At 44.8% G+C, this 27,704-nt stretch overlaps 1 long non-coding RNA gene across 1 annotated transcript in view; it reads left to right on the top strand.

Moving 5' to 3' along the window:
• LOC736106 (uncharacterized) overlaps window positions 1-27,626 on the top strand; it is a 42,596-nt gene extending 14,970 nt beyond the window's left edge. The window contains exons 2-6 of the long non-coding RNA XR_680157.5: window positions 8,536-8,658; window positions 9,462-9,670; window positions 11,838-12,539; window positions 18,045-18,118; window positions 20,533-27,626. This is a non-coding gene — a long non-coding RNA (uncharacterized LOC736106). The remainder of the gene's footprint in view (window positions 1-8,535; window positions 8,659-9,461; window positions 9,671-11,837; window positions 12,540-18,044; window positions 18,119-20,532) is intronic.
• The last annotated feature ends 78 nt before the right edge of the window (window positions 27,627-27,704 follow it).

Here is a 27,704-nt window from a genome sequence, read left to right as displayed (position 1 = left end):
AATTCATTATTCAAGGCACAAAATTTCCTTCTCCGGCCTGCAACACATTATAATTCAAATGAGCTCAGCACAATAGAAGAAAAATATGCAAGCAGATTTCTCTCTGTCGTGTTTTTTCCCTCCTCTCTGAAGCCCTGTAATTACAGCAGGCAGGTGGAGCATCTGGGGTGTGGGGGAGTCCACTGTGTTTTTACCTTCCCAGGAACGCGACTTGCCTACCGCATCAATATATTTTATTTTTAATTAAGCGCTTATTGCAAAATCGGAGTCCCTGCACGAAAGCCTGATTCAAAACTTTTTTTTTCCTGTCGTTCTCTGAGATGTCGCTGCTATTACTGTCTCAAATTTCCTTTTAAATTTTGCTGTTTGAGTAAATTAGTGCTGGCCTTTCCTGAGCTCCGCAGCTCCGAGGTGGCCCGACTGCCGGGCCTCCACCCCTTTTCCCCGGTCCCGGGTCGGTTTCTCCGGGCGCACCCAGCAGCGCCACAAGCCGGTTGGGTCCCCTGGCTCCCTCTCCAAGGCCAGCGCGGTCATGCGGGCGGGCGGGCGGTGTTCCCCAGAGACCGCCCATCTCGCGGTGGGGGTGGTGGAACCGCAGAGGCCACCGGATACAGCGACCTCAGGCCTCGCAGCGCCCATGGCGGGCCCTGTGGCCCGGGTACCGCGAATCGCCGGGGCTTGGCGGGCTCTGGAGCAGGGGCCTCCGCCTCGAGGAGGCGGCGGGATCTGAGGGGCCGTGGTCGCTGCACTTTGTCCGAGACCCCTAGATTGGCCAATAGGAGACCGGAAGGGTGCAGGGAGGGCCAGTGGGGCCGATGGGCCGGGGCCCGGGACAGGCTGGCACGGGGTTCGGGGGTTCTCTCCTGTCTCTGACGCCTGCCCCCGAGGAGGCAGAGCTGGGCAGCCCTGGGCCTCCGCCGAGCCCAGCTTTCCTAAGCCGGGAAGTCGGGGGTTCCTGGGCCGGGTGGGAACTGTCGTCCCTGGAGGACCCCGCCCCTGAGATCCCCGCCCCACATCCGGGTAGCGTGGGGGCACCTGGGGTTCCCGAGATGAGAACCGGTGCTCTGGGGGCGACAGGCTTCGGCGGGATCCCTGCAAGCCGGCGGCCCAGGCGGGTGAACCCCCCGGATTCCAGCAGGAACAATCCCAGTCCCCCGCTCCGGGAACCAGGCACTCGATGCAAATGGCTTCCCAGCCACCCGCCAGCCCTGCCCATGCCCGCGCCTCGCGGGGTGGCTCCCGCCTCGGCGCAGCCCCCCTGGTTGCTGGCTGCACATCTGCTTCCGAGCCACCCAGGGGCAACTTGAGGCAATGTCGGGGGGGGGGGGGGCGGGGCCGGGACGGTGGAGGGAGACTGAGGCAGCAGCCAATGGGCTGGAAGGTCCGGCAACATTTGCAGAGAAGGGGCCACCTTAGGTTACTATGAATCTTCACCAAGCGCAGGAGGGTCAAAAGAGTGTTTTCAGGAAGACCAAAAGGAGGAACGAATACCCACATGTGGCCAAAAGAGGGGCTGAGACTGGACGTGGGGGCCTTGCCTGCCCCGTGGAGCTTCCTCAGGCACCGGCTGCCTCTGTCCATACCTCCACTTTCCTGGGTGCAGTCTTCAGGGCTTGGACCAGTACTGGGGTCTGGGACACAGAGAAGAGACCCAGATCCCTGTAAAGATGGGGACTGATTGCTGGATGGGCCTCGGGAAAAGGCAGGCCTCCATGGGGCCAGTGGGGGCTCACAGGGCAAGACCTGGTTTCCCGCACAGGCCAGAACTTTCTCAGGACAGTGTGAGTGGGTGCTGTGACTACATCCGGACCCACCCACTCTTAACCATCCAGGAACTAGGACTGGGGCTCTGTGATGTTTCCTCTTTTACAACATCTATTGTATTTTTCCTTCTCATTACAAAAGCAGTTATCACAGAGTTAATGAAAAATGCAAACATACATAAAGAAAACAAAAACCATATATTCTCATTAAACAAACATATTCTCATTAGCTGGAGGCAAACATATTCTCATTAGCTGGAGGCAAACCTTTCTTGTATATCCTGAGTACAAACACGGTTATTCTGTGGGGTAACTGGCTTTTTCTTTTTCTGAACAATACACTGTGAATATCTTTCCACGTGAACATCCTTCTAATGAATATAGTTTAATAAATATACTCTATTCTTAATGATTCTACAGAACTTTCATTGTAGGGATGCGGTGCGATATTTTCAATGATTCTCTTACAGGGCTTCTAGGATGTTGCCAGTTTTTGTTTTTTGCTTTTTTTTTTTTTTTTAACGTCTGTCCACACCATTCCAAGGTCATTCTCTTGCTGGGTCACTATGCATATCCTTAATTATTTCCTTAAAATCTATTCCTCAAAACGACTGGGCCAACTGTTCTGCATTTTTAAAGTTTCACTACATTTTGTCAAACCGACCTTTAGAAATGTTATGTCATTTCATACTCCCACCTGCAGAAAATGCAGAAGTCTGTTGCCAGAATTCCATCCTTACCAATCATGAATATTAGTCTCCTTTTTATTCTTTTCTCTTTGTCTATTTTTAAATTGGAGTATTCATCTTTTTCTTACTGATTTGTAAGAACATTGTATATGTTCAGTCTATTAATTCTTTCTCATGCATTTTACAATCTTTTCCCATTTGTCAATTGTTTTTTACCTTTCAATTTACATTTAAAACTGTTGGGCAGTCCATCACAAAGCGTATCCACCATGATCAAGTCTGCTTCATCCCTGGGATGCAAGGCTGGTTCAACATATGCAAATCAATAAACATAATTCATCACATTAACAGAACCAAAGACAAAAACCACATGATTATATCAATAAATGCAGAAAAGGCCTTCGATAAAATTCAACACCCCTTCATGCTAAAAACTCTGAATAAACTAGGTATTGATGGAACGTATCTCAAAATAATAAGAGCTATGTATGACAGACCTGTAGCCAATATCATACTGAATGGGCAAAAGCTGGAAGCATTCCCTTTGAAAACTGGCACAAGACAAGGATTCCCTTTCTCACCATTCCTATTCAACATTGTATTGGAAGTTCTGGCCAGGGCAATCAGGCAAGAGAAATAAATAAAGGGTATTCAAATAGGAAGAGAGGAAGTCAAATTGTCTCCGTTTGCAGATGACATGATTGTGTATTTAGAAAACCCCATTGTCTCAGCCCCAAATCTCAAGCTGATAAGCAATTCAGCAAAGTCTCAGGATGCAAAATCAATGTGCAAAAATCACAAGCATTCCTATACACCAATAATAGACAAAAAGAGAACCAAATCACAAGTAAACTCCCATTCACAATTGCTACAAAGAGAATAAAAGACCTAGGAATACAACTTACAAGGGATGTGAAGGACCTCTTCAAGGAGAACTACAAACCACTGCTCAAGGAAATCAGAGAGGACACAAACAAATGGAAAAACATTCCATACTCATGGAAAGGAAGAATCAGTATCATGAAAATGGCCATACTGCCCAAAGTAATTTATAGATTGAATGTCATCCCCATCAGGCCACCATTGACTTTCTTCACAGAATTAGAAAAAACTACTTTAAATTTCATATGGAACCAAAAAAGAGCCCACAGAGCCAAGATAATCCTAAGCCAAAAGAACAAAGCTGGAGGCATCACACTACCTGACTTCAAACTATACTACAAGGCTACAGTAATGAAAACAGCATGCTACTGGTACCAAAACAGGTATATAGACCAATGGAACAGAAGAGAGGCCTCAGAAATAATGCCACACATCTACAACCATCTGATCTTTGACAAACCTGACAAAAACAAGAAATGGGGAAGATTCCCTATTTAATAAATGGTATTGGGAAAACTGGCTAGCCATATGCAGAAAACTGAAACTGGACGCCTTCCTTTCACTTTATACAAAAATTAACTCAAGATGGATTAAAGACTTAAACATAAGACCTAAAACCATAAAAACCCTAGAAGAAAACCTAGGCAATACCATTCAGCACACAGACATGGGTAAAGACTTCATGACTAAAATAGCAAAAGCAATGGCAACAAAAGCCAAAATTGACAAATGGCATCTAATTGAATTAAAGAGCTTCTGCACAGCAAAAGTAACTATCATCAGAGTGAACAGGCAACCTACAGAATGGGAGAAAATTTTTGCAATCTATCCATCTGACAAAGGGCTTATATCCAGAATCTACAAGGAACTTAAACAAATTTACAGAAAAAAAACAAACAACTCCATCAAAAAGTGGGCAAAGTATTTGAACAGACACTTCTCAAAAGAAGACAGTTATGTGGCCAACAAACATGAAAAAAAGCGCATCATCACCGGTCATTAGAGAAATGCAAATCAAAACCACAATGAGATACCATCTCATGCCAGTTAGAATGGTGATCATTAAAAAGTCAGGAAAAGACAGAAGCTAGAGAGGATGTGGAGAAATAGGAATGCTTTTACACTCTTGGTGGGAGTGTAAATTAGTTCAACCATTGTGGAAGACAGTGTGGTGATTCCTCAAGGACCTAGAACTAGAAATACCATTTGACCCAGCAATCCCATTACTGAGTATATACTCAAAGGAGTATAAATCATTCTACTATAAAGACACATGCACACATGTTTATTGCAGCACTACTCACAATAGCAAAGACTTGGAACCCACTCAAATGCCCATCAATGATAGACTGGATAAAGAAAATATGGCACATATACACATGGAATACTATGCAGTCATAAAAAAGGATGAGTTCATGTCCTTTGCAGGGATATGGATGAAGCTGGAAACCATCATTCTCAGCAAACTAACACAGGAACAGAAAATCAATCACTCCATGTTCTCACTCATAAGTGGGAGTTGAACAATGAGAACACATGGACACAGGGAGGGGAACATCACACACCAGGGCCTGTTGGGGGGTGGGGGCAAGGGGAGGGAGAGCATTAGGAGAAATACCTAATGTAGATGACAGGTTAATGGGTGCAGCAAACCGCCGGGGCACATGTATACCTATGTAACAAACCTGCACGTTCTGCAGATGTATCCCAGGATTTAAAGTATAATAATACAAAAAATGTTGTGCAGTCAAAATTTGTAATATTTTAATTTATAGCTTTTGTCTTTGCTGTCATTCTTGAGATGGAGTCTCATTCTGTCTCCCAGGCTAGAGTGCAGTGGCACAATCTCTGCTCACTGTAACTTCCGCCTCCTGGGTTCAAGCGATTCTCCTGCCTCAGCCTCCTGAGTAGCTGGGATTACAGGCATGAGCCACCATGCCCAGCTAATTTTTGTATTTTTTAGTAGAGACAGGGTTTCACCATGTTGGCCAGGCTGGTCTTGAACTCCTGGCCCCAAGTTATCCAGTCACCTAGGCCTTCCAAAGTGCTGGGATTACAGGCATGAGACACTGTGCCCGGCTTGTTTCACTTAAAGTTTTAGTTCATATGGAATTAATTTTGGTATCTGACAGAAATAGGAATCTAAGTTTACTCCCTTCCCCACTCCCTTATCCTCATTGTTAGTCCTGAATCCATTTGACTCTACCATATGCTATGGCCAAGCCCCAAACAAACAGATCCAGATGGGAAGATTTAGTGTGGGAGACCCTGGCCCTAAGAAGCACTGAGGGAGTGGGATCAGGAAACCTTTATAAACAGGAACGGGACCTGTTTTATGGTCCCATATGTTGGAATCACATAAATCTGGATGAAGCCAGTCTCTGTCACTTTTACTCCCTGGAATGTGGGACAAACAAATAAGTTACTGAACTTATTTAAACCTCAGTTTTGCATCTGTGAAATGGGTACAATGATAACCCCTACCTCTCAAAATGGTGGTGAGGATAATGTGATAATACAAATGTGAAATGCTTCAGCACACAGCAAAGCGTTCAATATTATTAGTAGTAGCGGGTAAAGAGAAATGGAGAATGATGGCAACAGCATGTAATATAGAGATATTAAAAGAAACACAGACATTATCAACAATTAGAGACACATAGGTGATACTTCCCTGTGCTGTGGTTCTATTTTGAGTCCCAGAAAGTTTATCAGACCAATTTGGAGGGTTTCCTGTGAAAAGAAAGGCTTATAGTCCTATAGCCTGGATCTACTGGAGCCTGCACTTAAATGCACACAATTCAAAGGAATCCAGTGGCATTTCTGTTCTCCAACCTGTTCCAAGGCTTTCTGATGAACCTGCCTGCGTCAAAGTGAATCAGCTGAGCAAGCTGGCATTTGGAGAGCTCACAGAACGGAGAGCACTTGGGGCTTGTGCTTTAAGTGGGCAGCCATCTCCCTCCTGGCTCGCCCCCAGCTGAGGATTGCTGCACAGAGAAATAGTCACTGGACGTGAGCCAGGGGCAGCAGTCAGCTTAACCAAAGGAATCAATGGACACTGTGTTTTCCCTCTGCAAATGAGGAAAATGACATGGTAAGAAGGCATATGCCTTGTCCAGAATCACAAATCCCAGGGGCAGAAAAGGCAAAGAGAAACGCTGCCTCAGAAGGAGCCATTTCCCATCCTGAGGAAGCCCAGAGCTGGGACTTGGTTAACAAAGGAAACAGAAACGGGAACGCTGCCCTCGAGCTCCCGGGGAGTGGAGGCCCAGCATATTTTTATGAAGCATGGACAATGAGTAGCCATTCAAAAGGCCGATGCTGCCTCTTCTTAGGAAAGGGCAAATATTTTAGGAATCCCTTCAAGCAAATGCCAGATTGCTTTTTAGGGGAGTGGGACTTGGCTGGGTAGTTAGTACCAAGGGCTTTAAGCTTTGATTCTGAGTTTTGCTCCTATAGAACAGTGGTTCTTAATTCTGGCTACACATTGGAATTAGATGAGCTCTTAATCCAGGAGGTTGGATTAAATTAGCCTGTAGTAGGGCCTTGACGTCAGTATTGTGAAAAGCTCCTTAGTGAATCCTAATATGCAGATTAGGGTTGAGAAGAAGCTTCCTGTTGCATTGCTCTTCCCAGCTGCATCTCACTTCCCAGCTGATGAGAACTAGGTTACAGGGCCAAACCATGCCAGCAAAATGTTTCTCACACTTCAAGGAATTGTCTGGGGACCTTGTTAAAGTGCAAGTTCTGATTCCATAGGTCTGGGGCAGGGCCTGAGATTCTATATCTTTTACAACCTTCCAGGTGTTGCTGATGTTGCTGGTGTCAGGACCACACTTTGAGTAGGAAGAGTCTAGAAGTGGTCCTCATAATTCAGTGAGCATAAAATTTTCCAATGAGTTCCAGGGGCAGGCTCCAGGAATCTGTATTTTTAACAAGTCCTCCGGTGAATTGATGTATTTGGTAGTTCAAGGCCACACTTGGAGAATGAGGTCAGCCTACCTATGGTTTTCTCAGGCATTTGTCATTTTAGCATATCCTGGGCAAATACTTGGCTGGAAGACCACATAGTCAATTGGCCTGGAGTTGAAATAAGAAGAAAGCCCGTGATGCCTGGCTCTCAGGCCTGAATCCCAGCCTGCTGACTCTGGTATCCCTTAACGTTCAGGCCAAATCCCATTACCACAGGAGACCTACAAGTCTTTGCATTTTCTTGGGATAAAGGAACCATCTGTTTAGGTTTGGGTTTTGACTATGAAGTCATTTACCCTGTTCCCTCTTGGAACTGTGACTAATGCATCAAGAGTCAGAGCAGAGATCCTGGGAGAATGAAATGCAAAGTACTTTCAAGAGCCCTCCACCTAAGGAAAACCCTCATGCAAGAAGGTGAAAGATGCTGTAAAAAAAAGTCACTGCTATATGTGATTTTAAGGACATCAAATAAGAAGCCTCCACCAAATTAATGTGGCTTTTCTATTTCAATAACATGGCCTGTGAGGTAGGATAAAGCCAGGACCTGAAATGACAGCCTGAAAGAGAATGGACAAATCAGGCACATACTCTCATTTGGTTACTGTTAAACCACTGTTTTTCAAGTACAAGTTATTCAACTTGTAGATGATTCTGGCCTTTGGTTCTTCTCTCTTTTCTCTCCTTGGTTTGGCCATTTCACTGTTTATTAGCAGCTCCATCGAGGGTGGGAAATAGAAATGGACCTCAAATGAGGCAGGGTAACATCTGTGAGTAGGTCTGCTTAGAAGCTTGATGAGGGGGAACAGAGATTTTAATTGTAATTGCAGAAATTATAGAATTCGCTTCACTGTGCTGTCTAGGCCCACTTTTATATGGCAAATCCCAGCCTTATAACAAGAACAGACCACTCTCCCTACCCATAGTTCAACAATTGGCAGCAATGATTCAGTGGAAAAATTGGAACTTTAAAAATGCTTTATTCTTTCACTCAAGTATACTTATTGCTTTATATGCTTCTTATTCGCATGGTCATCTGGTAAACCTGGTTGTGAAATGGGGACAGAAATTTATCACTGCATGTACGTAGGAACATGGGCAGGTGTGACTTTCATGTTTAAGGAAGTTTTTGTGGTCTACTCTTCTAGTTAGTTATAATATATTATATAACAAAACATATCTCCTGTTCCTGTCACTTGGTATAATAAATATGTTGGTGACATTTCTTGCAGAGTTTGATTATTCAGTCAAAACCTAAGTATCCTGTTGGGAGAAGAACACTCATTTTAGTGGCACTGTTCTATTCTTTGGATGAATTGAATAGTTACTAATCCAGCCACAGAAGAAAGACACAGGTAATTGCAATTGAGCAAACATACAGAACCCCACAAAAAAAAAGACTCACGAGAAGTGTAAAATTTCCCATCAAACATCCATCCATCTCTATTTTCTCCATTCCTTGGAATAGTCATTGTAGCCATAGGAAATAACTCGGGACCAGGTCTACACTAGGAGGAAAAATGTCATTCCTCATTCAAGTACTCTGGAAATGAGTTTAAAAAGACACAGTCTGCCCATGGTCAATGTGAGGTCAAAAACTCTAGTAGCCAATTTGAATTTTCTTTTAAGAAAATGTAACACCCCACCTACTACCCCGCTTTTTACTGTGTAACACCACTAGAGTTCTTTAGGTTGTCCGAGGGTAGACAGGGATGTTGATTGGTCAATGTTTTAAATGTAACTTGTTTAAATTAACAGCAACTATTTTCTCTCATTTATCTATATCACCAATACCATGAGGCCTCACCCGGGGCCACTGTTGGAAATCAGGTGTTACAATGCAACTGGTGGTTATGGTTTTCGTGTGGTCAGGATCCCTTAGACTGGCCGCTGCATGAAGCTCCATGCCTCTTGCTCACTGCTGTTTCTTGGGTGAATAGCACAGTGCTTGGTTATATGTAGGCATGTGAATTGGTGGTCTGGGTTTATACCATGTTAGGCAACAAATACTTTTCAATATATGAAATTTTTAGAGCTGGAAATACCTCTGAGAGAATAGAGGTCACTATACATTTTCTGTCTAGCAGCAATTCTCCCAATTTTCCTTCCACACAGAATTGTGATTTTGTTCTGTTTTCTTCCGCTTTTGTACTCCCAGGAGAGGCTGAAACATCACCTCTTGAGGGTCTCCTTTCCGGTGATTTATTCAGATATTGGCACATGTGACTCAATTATGGCCAATACTATGTGAAGGGACATCTTCTGGGAGTCTTCCTCCTTTTCTTCTGGATGCTTTGTGTCTGAATGTGATGCCTGGAGATGCAACAGCAGTCTCACTACCAGCACAAGGATGAAGCTGATACCCAGGTATGGCAAGAGAGAGAGAGAAAGATAGAAAGAACCCAGGTTCTTGATGACGTTGTTGAGCCACCCAATCAGTCAACCCCTAAGCTTCCCTGCTGCTCTACTTTCTGTTATACAGGATAGGATGTTTCCTTAAATGTTTAAACCACTTTGAATCAGGGTTTCTGTTGCCTCATGGCCCAAAGCATCTGAAGTGATGGAGAGAATTTTAAGTCCAATTTCTCATTTCACAGAAGATGTAACAGAGTGTGCTCAATGTTATGTTGCAGGTGACAGCAGAACACAGGAATAGAGAGGCTGAATCTTCTGCTTTAGAGCCATTTTTAGTCAGATGCTGCCCCTCTTACAATTTACTTAATTATAAATTAAAGATGGTTTAAGAGTGTATCTCTCAAGTCACTGTCCTTGTATTTGACAAAATTTCCTGGCCAGGGTTAAAGTCTGGAATTCTAATCCAAATTTTCCTCATTTGGACATGCTAAATCAAACTGGCCACTACAGAGACAAAGAGTATGCTTGTTGACTTTGAAAAACTAAAAACGCTTTGTTCCTAATGACTAGGGAGCAGTGACCTGGGAGACTTGATCTGTTTGGTAACTGTGGGCGAGAAAGACCAATTATATCTCTTTGGGTCAAGACTTAGCATTTGTAAAGTAAGGAAGACCACAGGATGTTATTCAAAGCCTTTGCCAAGGCTTTGGTTGGAAGATTTAATGGAATCCACAGGCAGAGAATAGGGTGAGGGTAGGAGGTGGGGATACAGGTTAGGAAGGTTGGTTTATCCTTTCTGTTCCCAGGGGCATTTCTTCTATCAGGTCATTCCCTCAGCTGCAAGGCCTCCTGTTTGCCTCTAATGCTACTTCCAATCTGTCCATGCTGCAGGGCCCAGGTTATACTATATTGCCTCTATCAAGTCTTCCCGGATCACTTTAGCATGCTCCAGTAACTCATTTTCAGAACTCACTCATTTCCTGAACTCTTTACTCATTCATTAAACATGTCATGTTACAGAATATTTCTCTTCTGGTATTTCACTCATTTTGCTCCTAAATTTTATCTTGAGGAAGCAGATCAGAAAAAAAGAAACGACATAGACTTTAAGGGCACACTGACTTCACTTGAGTCCTGCTCTAGGGCCCCTGCCTTGCAGAACTCCAGGGGCCAGTTAGATAGCATGCAGTCCTGACTGGTTCTACCACTCTGGAGCAACTGTCTATGACCACCTCAAATCCATTGTGGAATGCAAATGGGGCGTACTGTATTAGTTTCTATTGCTGTTCCAACAAATGACTACAAACTCAGTGGCTTAAAATAACACAAATGTATAACTGCTACAGTTTAATATCGCCTCCAAAACTTAGGTTGAAATTTAGTTGCCATTGTAACAATGTTGAAACATGGTCTTACAGGAGGTGATTAGGTCATGAGGGCTCTGCCCTCATGAATGGATCAAGGCTGTTAATCACAGGAGTGTGTTAGTTATCAAAGGAGTGGGCTCCACATAAAAGAATGAAGTTCTGGTTCCCTTCCTCTCTCTCTCTCGCATGCTCTCTTGTCAGATAATGCCTTCTGCATGTTATGACACAGCAAGAAGGCCCTCACCAGATGCAGCCCCTTGATCTTGCACTTCCCAGCCTCCAGATCCATAAGACAAATAAACTTCTGTTATTTATAAGTTACCTAGCCTGTGGTATTCTGTTACAGCAGCAGAAAATGGACCAAGATATCTTACAGTTTTGGAGGCCAGAAGTTCACAGTGGGTTATCAGGGCAGGGCATCTTCAGGAGGCTTGGGGTGGAGGGGGAGGAATCTGTTTTCCTGCCTTTTCCAGCTTCTAGAGGGTGCATGCATTCCTTGACTCATGACCCGACATCACTCCAATTTCTGTTTCCATTGTCACATCCCTGTCATTCTCACTCTTATCTTCCTATCTACCCCCTTATTAAAGACCATGGCAATTACACTGGGCCCACCCAGAAAGTCAGTAGTAACATCCCCACTGCAAAACCTTTCATCACCTCTTCAAAGCCCCTTTTGCCATTTGAGGTAACCTATTCACAGGCTTCAGAATTTTTGAAGGAGGGGAGGCATCATTCTGCCTGCTATGTACATAGTCTTTGGATCTCAGTTTCCACATCTGTAAAATGGAGAACTACTGTCTTCCCCACAGGGCTATTGAGATGATTGAATGAGGTAATTTCTGCTTATGAATTCCCAGCTCTGTGCCTGGCACAGTGGAGGGAGGCAATTCTGATCCATGTTCTCTTCTGAGTGGGTTGTCAGCTGGAGGCCTTCTACTTCTTTCTAATCCGTTAGCTTCTTGCTAGTGCTGCATCCCCAGGAGGAAATCAGTAAATGCAAGAAATAATTACCTTGACAATGCCTTGCACATGGTAAGTACCCTAAAATAATTCATTGAATTGTTTGTTATTTTGGTGTTAATGGATGGGGAGCATCTGATTAAATGTTATTATTTATTAGATCTAAAATATAAATTTGGAATCTTCTGTTGCACTTTTACCTAATTACTCTAAACACCAGTGGGAGAGAGGAATTAGTCACAATACAACTTAAAGAAAAAAATATCTTGCTGTCACTGACTTCTCTCCTTGGTCTGAAAACTTTCTGATTTTGTAGGATGCCACTGACTGCTCTTTCTGCAACTGAAAAATCTCTCAAAGGGCCCTGTCCAGTTAGGTCACACAAAGCCAGGCTGATTATTTAGAGAGAACACAATGCTCCCTCACATGGGGCACAGAGAGGAAGGAATTTTTTTTTTTAAGCCAATTCCAGTCCCAGGAGCTGCAAACTGCCCTCAGGGCAAAGAAGCCTGCAGAATAATTGGGAGGAGTCTGGCAGGAAGGAAGCCAAGGTAAGTTAAGCTGCATTTCTGTCTATAGCCAGGGTCTCCATGCCACTTTTTAAACATCCCCTTCTGGGATAAACCTGTATGTCAAGATAAACAATTAAATAATATGCAAGGGCCAAATCAGGAAAACTGCAGCTTCAGCTCTAGAAAACAATGCCAAGAAACACCAGCCTGTCTGCCGCTGTTAAGTCGAGGAGATGGGTTCCCATGATTCTGTAAGAGAACTGGGTCAGGGAGGAGACACTGTCTGTTTAGAATATGCTTCAGGCCCCTAAACTTGGTCGGTTTATGCTTTTTCAGGTTAATAAAGTGGAAAATAACTTTACCTCATCCCTCTATCAAAGCATAGTGCGGCTGCCCCAGAGACCCCTAATACAGCCAGGGATGATGTGTTTGGAAAATGGGGCAAGAGAGGGTCCAAAGATGAGACCCCAAAACTGTGAGGGGGAGGTTGTGTGAGGAGGACAGACCATTAGTTGGGACACCTCTGCCCTCAGAGCTGGAGGGGGACTGTGAGAAGAAGAGTCAGGTTGCTGCCGTCTCTGAAGGGTCTTCCTAGGCTCCCACACCATCATGTCTTGGCCAGCCAAGGCCAAGTGGTTGTGTAAACTTAGGATGGTCATAGAATCCTGAACTACTAGCACATGGGGGTTGAGCTCGTCTGAGGATCTTTTTGAGGAAATGGGGGAAGTATTATTCACGTAATGTGTGACCAGAGTATAGAATTCATGATCCCAGCAGATGGCATGAACGGACACTGAATAGTCCGAATGTCTCATCTCTCTGGACAGAGCAGGCTGGTGGGATCTGGGGAGTCGGGCTGGCTGAGGAGGCATATTTCAGAGTCCAGAGCGAATCCCAGCAGTAGTGCCTGGGAACAAAGCCAACTGGTGCCCAGGGCAAGCAGCCCAGTTCTGGGGTCAGGCTACCAAGGTTGTACCAGGCAAGAGAAGAAGGGTGAGCAGGGGAATATTCAAGAGCATCCAGGAATGCAGGGAGCTAATGAGCATGGGAGTGCAGAACTGAGGTCAGAAGGCGTGGCCAATGGAAACTCCCAGCAGCCCTGTGCAGGGGCTCTGCGGATACCTGCTGGCTCTTGGGGCTTAAGCACGCAGTTCGGGACTGGCAGCTCAAAAATGTCTTGAGCTGATTGGCCCCTCAGATAAAGTGGGACACACAGTCTTTTTTTTTTTTTTTTGAGACGGAGTCTCGCTCTTTCGCCCAGCCTGGAGTGCAGTGGCGCGATCTCTGCTCACTGCAAGCTCCGCCTCCCGGGTTCACGCCATTCTCCTGCCTCAGCCTCCCGAGTAGCTGGGACTACAGGCGCCCGCCACCATGCCCGGCTAATTTTTTTGTATTTGTAGTAGAGACAGGGTTTCACCATGTTAGCCAGGATGGTCTTGATCTCCTGACCTCGAGATCAGCCCGCCTCGGCCTCCCAAAGTGCTGGGATTACAGGCGTGAGCCACCGCGCCCGGCTGGGACACGCAGTCTTTAAGAAGTACTTAGGAAGGGCAGTCAGGCTAAGCAGTGGGCTGTATTTTGGGACCCTTTTGCCACAGAACAGAGGGCAGCCTCTGAGTCTGGCCGTGTGTCGTAATTCCTGTGTTGGACCAGCCCCACCCTAATGAGGGCATTTAGGTATTTACTTCCATCTACACTCTCCTTGGGTAGGGCGGCAGCAGAAATAATTGGCTTTGAGGCCTCCACCTTGCAGGGTCCCCTTTTTCACTACTAACGCTACCTCTCAGGGCATCCCAAATTCATGGGAATCCCATTCTGGGAAGCCCCAGTATAGGTCTGGATGTTGGATAAGAACCAAGGGCGGTGTGATGCTTATACACTGTGACAGAGTAGGCCTGCCTGATTTAGCAAATAAAACCACAAGATGCTCAGTTAAATTTGAATTTCCAAAAAGCAAAGAGTAAATTTTTTAGTACATGTCTATCCCCAACACTGCAGGGACATACTTATATTGCAAATGATTTGTTCTTTGTAATGAAATTCAAGTTTAACTGGGAATCCTGTATTTTGCAGGCCACCGTATTACAGAGGCCCATATGGAACCAGCTGGTCTGAGACAAGCCCAGGTTCTGGGCCAAAGCAAAACAGGCAGGTGTTTGCTCAACCTCTGCTAAAGGTCTATTTTTAAGGCTAGATGCTGAATTAGGAGAAGAAGCTTATGAATTGAATAAAATACTATTTGCCATCAAAACCCCTTTGAATTTTAGCTAGTAATTCACCCATAAAGTGCCACCCACCAGGGAGCCTCATACGGTTTCATAAATACATATGAGAGCTGCTGTGGAGAGAGATGGAGCCCGACGCAGGCACCGGACACAACATCCCACAGCTTCCCCATGGCTTTCAGAAAGCTTGCAGATATTTCTCTCTTCTGTTCTGAACTCTCCACAGAGAAATCTGTCAAGGGAGAAAGCAATGACTTTGCTCTCACTGGGCCAGAAATTCCATGGCTGAAATGACCCAGGGGTAGCAGGCGGGTTTGACAATCTGTCAGTTTCTGGATAGTGTTACTCGTCAGTCATTCATTTTTGCTAAATTGCAGAAACTCTTTTCTTTAAATCAAACTTTATTTGCTCATGATGCAGTTTAAGCCCAGTTTCTGGCATGTGTCCAGGGAATTGCGTGTACCACCCTGTCCACTTGGTCATGGGGAAACCGTTAAGTCAGCCTTCAGTCTGGACATCTCTGCTCAAGGCTTTAGTTAATTTTTCTTCCCATCTGAGACTTAACCGCTGGGACTGTTTTACATATGAAGATAAGAAAACAACCGAAACTTGATTTTGCTCTATGGAGATAAAAACAAGGTAGCATTTTATTCAAGAAGAATGTGTGTAATAACAGTAATCTGAAAATAATGATATCTATAAGGTCTTTGGCAAAGCCACCCAGGAAAAGAAAAACAATAGATGTGAAAGCTTCAGTGAGTCATAACACCACCTTTCAGCATCAAAATGCCCTGGAATCAGATTCAGATAAACTGGTTTCATCAGCTCTAGACTCAGCTGTATGCGTCCCTTTTTATTCCTTGTGCCAATTGCACATTCTCCAGATAATGGCAAGGTATTGGCTCTCCTTCAAAACATTCAATTGTGCAGCAGAGGAAAGAAAAGGATTCCTTGTAAGCTTTTTCATGTCTAAACACAAAAATAGCTCTCTTCCTGGGCCTGCCCAGTGGGCTTCCTTTCCCTCTGGACATCTACAGAGAACTGCTGGCTGGACTAGTGTTCATCAAAGGTGGTCTGTGGACCACCTGTATTCGAATAGTTTAAAAGCTTATTTAAAATGCAGATTTCTGGGACTCACTGGAGACCTAGTGAATCTGATCTCCTAGGTAGAGCCAAGGACTGTGCATTTTTAACGGCTCCACACCCCAAGGATTCTAAGGCATCCTAGGGTTTAGGGGCCACTGGGTTTGTCCAGCCATACAGCCCTCACCTTATCCTGCTGCCTGCGTTGTCACTTGGCTTCCTACATTTGAGTGTCTCTTCTTCCCAGTGCAATTCTAAGCACAAGGGATGCGTTTGAAATTCTTTCTTTGTCCCTGTTAGTGCCTAGTTCACTGTAGGTGTTTAAAAAATTTTTTTGTTGAATGAAGGACCTGAAATAATTTCTCTTTGCTTACAATTTGTTCAAAGAAACTCTTTTGCCTACAGAAGATTGGATCATGAATTTGCCAATTTGATTTCAAAACAAACGGATCTCTCTCTATATAGACGTGTCTGTGTGTATGAGTGAATATTGCTCTCCTAAACAAATGTTTTGAGTCAAAGGTCCACCTTTGTCCAGAAGAGGACAACAAAGGATATACCGTTGGGAAAAAAATTGTATAACTCAAAAGGTGTAAGCAGTCTTTGCCCTTTCTGAGAACCACTGTCAGAAAAGCTCTGTGAAGATTTTAGGGTAAGGGGTGTCCTAGGGGAATAGGGGAGTGTGTGTGTGGTGTGGTTGAGGGGATACTAAAAGCCCATCTGACTAGCTGCACCTGGCTCTTTGGTCTGTCTCCATGTGTACAAATAAAGTCACTTTTCTTCAAGTCAAGGGCACAGCTCAGTGTATTAGAGTGTCTAACCCCAGAGATCAGGAAAGATATGTTTTGCCAGAGTTAGAGAGCCTGGGGCTGCAGCAGTGCTGGTGGCAGGTCTGGATGGGGAGTGAGGACCGAGTTGGGCTCCTGGTGGGGAGGAGAAAAGATCCCTGGAGAGGGCAGTGGGTGCAGGGCACGTAGAGCCAGCGCCTCCTCTTTCCCAGTCTTGTTCAGAGTTGCCCCTGAGGCAAAACCCAAGATGAGGCTGCACAACACATGTGAAGACGGGAGCGTCAGGAATGAGAGGGAGGGAAATGGAAGTGAGAGAACAACTCCAGACTCTCCGAGTTGGCTCTAACCTCACTTGGCTAGACCTGCCCTTGGGATTTTGGAATCTGATCTGCAACCTCCTGAACATCTTGTTTGAGGAGTCCTAGGGTAGGGATGCACACTCCCTCACAGCTACGGTAGGGATGAGAAAGTACGTTCATAGACTGAGCTGTGATCCACCTGCTGGTGATTTCTGCCCTTAGCTCATACCCTTCTCTTTCCTTCCTTTTCTGGACTCTACTTCCTGAGAGAAGGCTCTTTGTCCTCTCTAAGTTTCCTCTTCTGTAGGTTGAATTTCCCTAGCTACTTCCACTTCTCCTATGATGTGCCTCCCTGCCGCTCTTTTTTCCATGCATGGACTTTTTAACCCTAGGCTGCCTCTGTCTTCCAGTGGGGCCCTCACTGTTTCTGTCAGCAGCACCTGCAATTTCTCAGTCAGCCAGGCTTGGACAATTGAACTTAGCCTTGCCTCCTTCTTCTCTCTTATCCTGAAGCTGTTGGGAATTGCGTGTGCACACGCATGTGTGTGTACACGTGTGTGTGCACAGTTCTCCATAGGAGGTTTGCACATTTGTGACTGTTTTTGTCCTGGAGAAGTCCCCAAGGCAGAAAGCAAAAATGTAGCTGGTCTAAGCTTGAGGTGGATCATGCCTGTGGCTGGACTCTCTCAAGGAGAGCCTGAAAGCACGTGGAACTGCCCACCACAGCCGAGGCTGAAGCCAGAGGAGAGCTGCGGCCAGGGGATGTGTATAGCACCAAAAGTGGCTACTATACAGAACCCCACACCTGCTTAAAGCCTTGCCAAGATGTGTTTTCCATTGCTGTCAGGATGAGTTGTGTGTCTTATTTTTGCAGACAAGGCCTTTCCTGAATGATACAGTTTGGACATTTGTCCCTTCCAAATCTCATGTTGAAATGTGACCCCCTGTGTTGGAGGTGGGGCCTGGTGGGAGGTAATGGGATCATGGGAGCAGACCCCTCATGGATGGCTTGGTGCAGTCCTTGCAATAGTGAGTTCTCATGAGATTTGCTTGTTTAAAAGTGTGTGACGTCTCCCTCTTCTCTCTCTTGCTCCTGCTCTCTTCATGCGACACACCTCCTCCCCCTTCGCCTTCTGCCATGATTGTAAGTTTCCTGAGGCCCTCACCAGAAGCTCATCAGAAGCAGATGCTGGCACCACTCTTCTTATGCTGTCTGCATAACTGTGAGCCAATTAAACCTCTTTTCTTTATAATTTACCCAGCCTCAAGTAATTCTTTATAGCAATACAAGAATGACCCAATACACTGACCTGGCTGCATGCACCTCTCATCTCTTCTCTTCCACTCCTGAAGGACACTGTGCCACAGACATGCTGAGCAATATTCCAGCCATGCTGAATGCTTAATATTTCTTCTAACAGAACCTAGTACACTAAGATGTTTGGTTCAGCCCTGTTGGCAATGGGATCCACCAGAGCTTCTGGAAGCAAGTGGGCAAGGGTTACTTGACCAGATTGATACTTTAGAAAGATCAAGGTAGTCTGAGGTTGGAGGATGAATGAAAAGGAAGTAGAGTGCTAGAAGAAATTCACTGTGGTTGGGCTTTATCCTGAGGGCAACGAGGGTGCTGTGGGTAGGTTTTAAGCAGGGTGGTGAAGGGATCATGCTGGCATGTGAGATGACTTGCTGCAGGGTAAGGCATGATTAAGGGTGACTTATTTGGTATGGAGATATGGGGAGAGGCAAGGATGATGTCCCAGTTTCTAGCCTGGGCAAATGAGTGAACCCTGTTGCCATTCACTGATATGGAGGTCAAGGGATGACGATCAGGTGGAGAGGGAGATGATGAATTAATTTAGTTTTGAATATTATGAGTTTTAGGTACTTTTGGAACATACAAATAGAGTTGTCTAAAAGTCTGCCCAAGAGAGAAAACTGGGCTTGAGTGATAGATATAGGAGTCCTCAAAGGAGATAAGTGGCCAGGTCCAGAGAGTGTGTTTATTGAGAGGAAGGCCTTGGACTGAACCCCAAGGTACACCAGGTTTCAGAGATGAGTAACCCATAGAGAAGACTGAGAAGGAGAGAAAGGTCAGAGGTAGGGAGGATAGACAGGGTTTGGTGTCATGGAAACCAAGGGAAGAAGCTTTCTCAAGGGACAGGCTGACAGTGTCAAATGATGCTGCAAGTTCGTGTGAGATGAGGATGGAGAAGAGTTTATTGGTTTTAGTAACAAGCAGGTGGATGGTGATACGGGTGGCAGGGGCTTCTGTGGAGTGATGAGGTCAGAAGTTGGTTGCAGTGGGTTGAAGAGTGTGTTGCAGTTGGAGATGTGGAGATAAAGGGTGCAGACACATTGTATTTTTGAACGTTTGGTTGTGCAGGAGAGGAGAGGCCAGAAGCTTGAGTGGAAGGTGGGTTTGGGTGATGGTTAAAAAATAATATTGTGAGACACTAAGTCTGGGTATGGTGGCTCACGCCTGTAATCCCAGCACTTTGGAAGGCTGAGGTGGGTGGATCACCTAAGGTCAGGAGTTCGAGACCAGCCTGGCCAATATGGTGAAACCCCATCTTTACTGAAAATACAAAAATTAGCTGGGTGTGGTGGTTCACACCTGTAATCCCAGCTACTCGAGAGGATGAGGAGGTGAATCATTTGAACCCAGGAGGCAGAGGTTCAGTGAGCCAAGATCGCACCTCTGTACTCCAGCCTAGGTGACAGAGTGCGACTCTGTCTCAAAATAATAATAATAATATTGTGAGACGCTAAAATGGTTTAAAAGTTAATATGGAGGATCCAGTAGAGATGGAAATGTTGACCCTACAGGGGAGGGAGAGAATGATACACACATTAGAGAGGTATCTGAAGAGGTGGTAGAAAGGAGGGATGGGATGCAAAGGAGCCTTACCCAGGAGTAGGGAGAGCCCTGTCACAGTGACAGGAGGGAGGGAAACAGGGCCAGTGAGGATGCAGGAAGGTAGTGATGAGACTCGGAAGGGGTTCCCACCAGGTGATTTAGTTTACTTTGAGAATAAGGGAACAAGGTCAGCTGATGAGGTTGACGGGGCAGAGGTAGCAACCTAGGTTTCAGGAGAGCAGAAAAGGTTTAAATAGCTGCTTGGGGAGCCAGAGAGCTGCTGAGGGAAGCTATGGGTTTCCTGGAAGTCCCAGAAGGCTCAGTTGACTTTAGGTGACCTTTCCATAGTCTCTAAGTAATCTCTGTCCCTCTCACATTCTCATGTGACTCATATTACCTGTACCTCTCTCAGGACACTTACCACTTTCTAACTCTTTATCCACTTGTTTTTGAGCATCTTGGCTCTCCTCTAGACTGTCCTATGCTCCACAAAGGTGGGCTTTGTCTTTATATGACTAACAGCACTGTGATGTTGCGTTGCATGTAGAAGGGGTTCAACAAACATTTCCGGAATAATTAAGTGAGTGCAGCCTGACCCTGTAGGAGGTAGCAGGACACTTAATCTGTGCCAATGTTTATTTAGAAAGCAGGGATATATCTAGTGTGCTCTGAGAGCAAGACATGTTATTTCATAGCTGGAAATATAGATGTAGGGGTCATTAGGGTTTATAAATGGCCAAGTCCGGAGAAATTTGACTCTGGTATTCTATTCTTGTTTAGATGCTCTGCAGTTCCTCACACCCAGCTATTGAATTCAAGCGATCCTGGAGCAGCATCCTCAGCCCTATCAGACCCAGCACTCTCTTTCACTAAAATAGATTTTGTAACTTCCATCACTTTCTTTAGATAAAATTCATTGATAATCTAACCCAACTTTACATATAATTTAAAAATTTAATGTAATGTCCTAACTGTAATAAAGAGGAGAAGTAAAAGGAGAGTAAATTATAATCAAAGAATACTTTTTTCAATGCTCAGGACTGTGGAAACTAGAAGAGAGCTTCTCAAAATTTTAAGTACATATGACTCATTTGGAGATCTTATTAAAATGCAGATTCATATTCAGTGGATCTGTGTGGTGCCTGAGATTCTTGTTTCTAACAAGATCCCAGTCAATGCAGATGCTACCAGTCTCTGGACCTCTCCTGTAGTAGCAGGGAACTAGGGCTCATGAAGAAGCCCTCAAAGCTTTCCTCTTCTGATAGTGAAGCACTTGGATTTAGGAGAAGTAAAACAACATTTAATCAAATATTGATGACATTTTATTTAGTGTTGGCATGTATAAAATAAGACATATATATATCTTCATTATGAATGTAAGAGTTTCAAAGACAGCTTTATTCAGGTGTGTCCTATTGGTGACTCAGATACCATGATGTGACTTTTGGAAATGGTGACTAACCCTGGGGAAGATTTTAAATAAAACAAGGTAAATATTTCCCCAATTTTCACTGTAGTTTCATGATTGGATAATTCAGTATATATTGAATTGTGCAAAAAATATTTTGTGTTTATATGCAAAACATAGTCTGAGAAAAATATAAATAGATTTTTCACCTATACGTATGTCAGGTGGGACTTCAAAGTCATGTAGGACATTGAACAATTCTTGGTTGGGACCACCTCTATGAGGCATTGCAGAATGTCTACAGCTCTGCCCCTGCCCAATAAATGCACCAGTGCTTCCCAATCATTGGAACAACCAAAAATATGCCCTCAAGTTTCCACAGTGCCCCACCCCTGAGAACCAGCAACCTAGAGGAACTGAGGAAGAAGAGCAACTGTAGGTGGAAGCTTCTGGAAGCACATGCATCAGAACCCACTGCTGTTAGCAGAAGGTGCATTTCCCTGGGAAGGAGACACAACCAGATTGCTTCCACTAAGCCGACTTTGCAAATCTGCAACTGCTGAGTGGACACAACAGCTGGAAGCCATGCTGCATCACAAAGAAGATAGAAGTTACACACTTTCCCAAGGCAAGACATGATCAAGATGCTGCCTGAGAGGGAAGAATATATTTTTCTAGGTGCAAATTAGTGCCAGTGATGTTTCTGCTAAAACTCTCAAGTGAGCCCAAGGTTGTGGCTTTGTCATGCTTGTGTATTCTGGAGAAGAGCAAGAAGTAGGTAAGGTAGGGTCTGGCCCCTCCTGGATGCCAGCAACTTCTCCAGCTCCTTCTGATGCCAGGCCTCTTTGCGCTTACTCTGTTTGTTCATTTGTTTTTTATTTTGCTTTTGTGGTATCTAGACATTCTTTCAGGTCTCAGGGCTCTCTTATATACTGCTCTCTGTGCCTAGGATGTTCTTCAACTTTCTTATCTATCTCTAGCTACCTTGCAGACTAGTTTAAGTGACTCTTCCTCAAGAAAGCCTTCTGGACTGCCAAGACAAGGTCACAGACAATATCTTCTTTTAAGCTTTCATGTCAACTTGAACTTATGCTTTATAGCATCAACCACAATGTTAACTAAATAATAATTGGTACCTAAAGTCTGCTTTTGCTTCTAGATATGAACTCCCTGAGGGTAGAGACTGTGTCTGTCTGGTTGACCAGTTCCACTTGCCACCAAGCAGACACTCAATACTTTTTTGACAAATGCATGAGCGCCAAAGCAAAGGTGTTTTATTTATTTTTATAAATAATAAAGAGTGTTCAGGCCAGGAGTCTATAGGATTAAATTAAACTAAGATGTACAGTGAGGCACAAGTGAGTTCTGAAGGAAAGAGGAAGCCATGGAATGTGGAGAAGCTGACTGGCAAGCCTACAGCCAGCTGCTTGTCTTGCTGCAATCCCATTGGGTGCAGTTTGGGTATATTGCATGCGCAGTGTCTGTATATCAGCTCCCTCTCAGAGCAGGGGCTGGAAGTGTGCAGGCAGAATGAGGTGACTCCTGAGGACCGGATGCAGGATCCCGGTGGACACAGGTCAGTATATCTGCTGGTGAGTGAGGAGGAACACACACTTTCACCCTGTTGGGAAGTACATTTGTAATAAGGCAGGACCCTGGCTTGCTTTCCAGTGTCTGTTGTTTCTGGACTTTGGAGAAGTTTGTTAATTCTCCTCTGCAGTTGCCTCATCTGTAAATGAGAACATTACCTATCTCAGAGATGGGCTAGCAGGATTTAAACACGGGGCCCATGCAAAGTCCTTTGTATGTTGTAAGGTACTATATAAGTTATACTCAGCTGTGTGAGTGGCTGTTAAACTCACCTATGTCCTAAGCAGGCTCCCCAAGCTGTCTGGAACACCCGCACTGAAGACAGCCTGCCCAGGATGCAGGATGCTGGTGTTCAGCGACAACGCCCTGCCACACTCCGCTCATATTCCTGAGTACCCACTGCATGCCAGGAACTCTTCTAGGCCTTGAGAATGCAGAGTGAACAAAGGAAAGCAGGCTGACTGGAGTCGGGTATGGGATTAGAGAGGGATGGAGATGGGGCTGTGCTATTTCAGCTGGAGCAGCCAGGGAGGTTGTGGCAACTGAGTGGAGATCTGAACAAAGTGAGTGAAGGGCCAGGTGCGGTGGCTCACGCCTGTAATCCCAGCACTTTGGGAGGTGGAGGCAGGAGGATCACTTGAGCCCCGGAGCTTGAGATCTTGGGCAACATACTGAGACTCTGTCTCTCCAAAAGATTTTTTTAAAAAAGTTAGCTGGACATGATGCTGCACGCCTGTAGTCCTAGCTACTTGGGAAGCTGAGGCAGGAGGATCCCTTGAGTCCAGGAGTTCAGGGTGATAGTGAGCTATGATCTTGCCACTACATTTCAGCCTGGGCAACAGAGTGAGTCCCTGTCTGTAAAATTAAAAAAAATTTTAAAAAGTGAGTGAAGGAGCCATGCAAAAAATTTCCAGGATCTGTACGAGGTTATTATTTTATTTAATCCTTTTACTAATCCTGAAAGGCAGATATTTTACAGAGGAGGAAATGGAAGCCCCGAGCTGACCCAGCCTAGGGGGACAGGGCTGGGTCCATGCTCTTCCCATGCTCTGCTCCATCCTGTGCACTTGCTACTTCCTCCCTTTTCAGCCTCGGGTGTCTTACTAGTCCACCTTATTCTCTTCCCATCAGCTTTACGTGATCCTTTCTTCATCTTTCTCTTTATTTCTCTTAAAAAATGAACAAAGAGAAGAAGGAGTAAAATAACCTGGTAACTTGATGGACACATATTCTCACTGAGAATGTTGTTTTTAAACTCTAAACTCATCCCATATGCATCCGCCTCGCTCCATCTCCCCACCGCCTCCGAATGCAGGTTATCACCACCTTTTGCCAGCAGAGGCTCCTAACTGCTCTCTCTGCTTCCAATTCACTCTCTGTGCAGCAGCAAGGGTGATCTTTTAAAAATGTAAATTGGATCATGTCACTCTGTGCTTAAAATCCTCCAGTGGCTTCCCACTTGCACTCAGAATAAAATTTAAACTTCTCATCCTGACCTCCAACCTGGCACGATTCAGCCCCTGCCTACCTCTCCAACCTCACCTTGTCCCACCTTCCCCCTGTGCACTCTGTTCCTGCCACTCAGATCTCATTTCAGTTCCTCAAACATGTCATGCTCTTCCCCAACTCTGTACTAACTAACTTTTCCTCATTATTGAGTCTTCAAATTAAATGTCACTTATGCAGAGAGGCTTCCCCTACTCACCCACCCTACATTAGGTCTCTCTTGTTATTCTCTTTCAGCCTCCAGAGCCTCTGGTAGACTAGGAAGCTATGAGGGCAGAGGCTGGCCATGGCAGGCAGGCTAACAAAGGACCTAAAGATCCCACCACTGGGTTTTCATGCACATGTGTGGTCCCCTCTCCTTCTGTGTCATCTGAATCCAGTGATTTGCTTTGAATCAATAGACTGCAAAGGTGACGGGATGTCATTTCTGCAATTAAGTTTCAAAAGATAGTGACCTATGTCTCACCAGCAGACTCTTTCTACTACATTCTTTGGCATTCACACTTTGATGAAGCAAGTTTCGTACTGGAGAGACCCCTGTGGCAAGGAACCGGGGCTGGCCTCTGGTCAACATCCATCAGGGAAGTTTGGGCCTCAGTCCACCAGCCCTTGAGAAATTGAGGCCTTAGCACAGAACTTGGAAGCAGATCCTTCCCCAGAGGAGCCTTGAGAGGAGGCCACAGGACCTGGGCTGGCCTTAGACTGCAGCCTTGTGAGAGACCAGAACACAGAGGGTCCAGCTAAGCCATATGTGATTTCTGACCCACAGAAGCCGTGAGACAATCCGTGCTGTTTTAAGCTGCTAAACTGGGGTGATTTGTTACACAACAATTGATAACTAGCACACTGAGCATTCATTTGTAAATACTTGTTGAATGAATGAAGGAATGAATGGCTTAGTTGTGCCCTGAACCTCCTGAACAGGGATGGGGAAGCGGTTGTCCAAATATGCCAAGATCTAGCCTGTAATCACCATAGCTCTCTGCTCTCACATGTCTTCTCACACAGACTGCATAACAAACCCAAACAGAAGGCCTATTGGCTTCCTGAACAGCTAGTTTCAAGCAAATGGTGTTACCTTTGACTTAGCTTTCTGAAAACTACCTCTTCTGCCTGTTAGGATTCAGTGGTCTCCTAATGAGATGGATTTCAAAACCCAACATGCATCTTTTCCAACAGTGCGTGCCTTCTCCAAGGGGAGAAATAACCCCACTCTTTTCCCTGGTTATCAGTGATACCATACTCATGTGGCAAAGCCTCCAAAATGAATAATTCATGGTCTATGAGTACATTTCGTGAATATATAGGATGCCATATAAAAATAACATAAATGTTTCCTAATAGAATTAATACACTTTCGAAGCAGTTCAGCTTGAGGCAATTATTGCACTTCCTGGGAGATACAAATTACTTTGCCCTCAGCCTCATGCCAAATAACCCCCCTAAGACACACACTAATTACACAGAAATACACTGCCTGCCATAGCTCATTGACTAATTGACAATCAGTTTAAAACTTCAGCAAAATATCTTAAAACTTAGGCTTTGCATTTAGCAAGGAAACCAATTTTGTTTATCTCCTCATTTTGGTCTGCCTCATTGGCAAAGTTGTAGTATGGTTGGTAAGTAATGACTGAGCAGGCTTATTATAATGATCAATGGTAAAAGAAAGCATTCCATCATACTGTATAGCATTTCCATCTCTCATTTCTGTGATTCTATTAAGAACAATTACCAATAATATATCCGTTAATGTGATACAAAAATAGAATGCAACCGTGTATGTAATAGTTATTGCTAATGTGCTCTGCTAAGCTCAGTGTACACTTGTCACTGACTCATGCACTATTAAGATGTGGCCTTTCCAAGCTCTACACCCTTTACATTCTGATGTAAGCACATGCACCCACTGAGTTCATGCTGTACCTACACACATTCCTTCTGCCTTAAAAGTAAGTCATGGACAAAAGTTAAATCCTTGGGAATCCTTCTTTACCGTGTCTTCTCTATTTACCAATCACTGTTAGAGACCCAACTTCTTTGTAAAGCTATGTGAGCCTACATCTGCATAAATGTTGTTTCTAATCACCTTCATTATTCCGAGAGTTGACATACTATCAACCTTTGCTCTGGAGTTTCTGAAATAGTCCAATCTTAGAGGGGAAGTACACCCAAATACCAGACAACTGATTTATAATGAAATATCTGGGGGAATGACCAATTCACTCATTGGAGATTGCTGTTCTAGGTGCTACAGAACAAATCTGTAGGAGTTTACAGATACAGACGGGGCAATCACTGTGGGATTGCTGGACTGGCATTTCTCTTAGGATTGCATCTGGTTGCAACCACGGAATGTCCAACCAGGAGTGGCTTGAACAATTTGGGATTTATTTTTCTCACAGAATGAGACTTCCAATGGCAAGAAACCAGGGGCTGGGGTTGTGGCTCAGTGACGATATCAAAACACCAGCTCCTTTTGCTTTTCTACTCTTCCGTCCTTTGCTTGTGGGCTGGTTGCCTCATGCTCTGGAAATGACTGCTGCAGAGAAGCGGGGCAGAGTCTGCACCAAGCTGCCTTGAACATGTCTATTGGGAAAGCACATGCTCGGCCCTGAACCCTCATCAGACTTCAGCTTAGGTCTCGTTAGCTAAAACTGTGTCCCACTGGCCTCACTTGGCTACAGGGGAGGCCTGGAAACAATAGTTAGTTTGGGCACAGGGCTGTCCTAATAAACAAGGTTTCATTAGCAAGGGGTGAACGAAACTGGAGTGGGCCATGAATGGGTCTGTCATTGCTGATAGAAAATGGGATATCTAGCTGCAGTGTGAGGGATGGGTAAAATTGAGGTAAGAAACAGAAGAGGAAAAGTGGTCCTTGGTGGAGTTAGAGTGAGAGTAACTCTGGGAAAAGAAAGAATAGCAGCATGTCTAGGAGACTGTGAGAACATTGCTCCAGGAAAATTTTGTTCAGAGAGGGTGGATAAAGGTCAGATGTGTCTATAAATCAAACAACTGATTTATAATTGACCCTGTGAAGTGTGTCCAGTTCCTGAGGCAGCCCCCTATCCTCCCCTACTCTTAACACACACACACCTCATTCTCACTCCCAGGGCCATCATGGGCAGGCTTAAGTGGACTTTCTGACCAAAGGGAATAAAATCTTAAGGGATTCTATGGCCTGCATTTTTGCCTTTTCCCCAAGCCAGAGATTCTCAGCATTGGCTATATATCGGAGTAACATGGGGGAAGTTTTAAGCACTTTGATGCCAAGGTCACACCCCAGAACAATTAAAGCGAACTCTAGGAGTAGGCTAAGTATGTGCTGGTAAAAGTTTAATAACCAGCTCTCTGGAAAACCAGTGTTCATGTATACATGTAGATAAATTTATTATAATTTTACTGATGAAAAGGATGTATGGTATATAACTTACAAATAATAATGAAA

This window comes from Pan troglodytes, chromosome 4 (assembly GCF_028858775.2).
Source record: "Pan troglodytes isolate AG18354 chromosome 4, NHGRI_mPanTro3-v2.0_pri, whole genome shotgun sequence".
Lineage (NCBI taxonomy): Eukaryota > Metazoa > Chordata > Mammalia > Primates > Hominidae > Pan > Pan troglodytes.
Note: the sequence above shows the minus strand (reverse complement) of the source record. Positions and strands in the feature narration are given on the sequence as shown.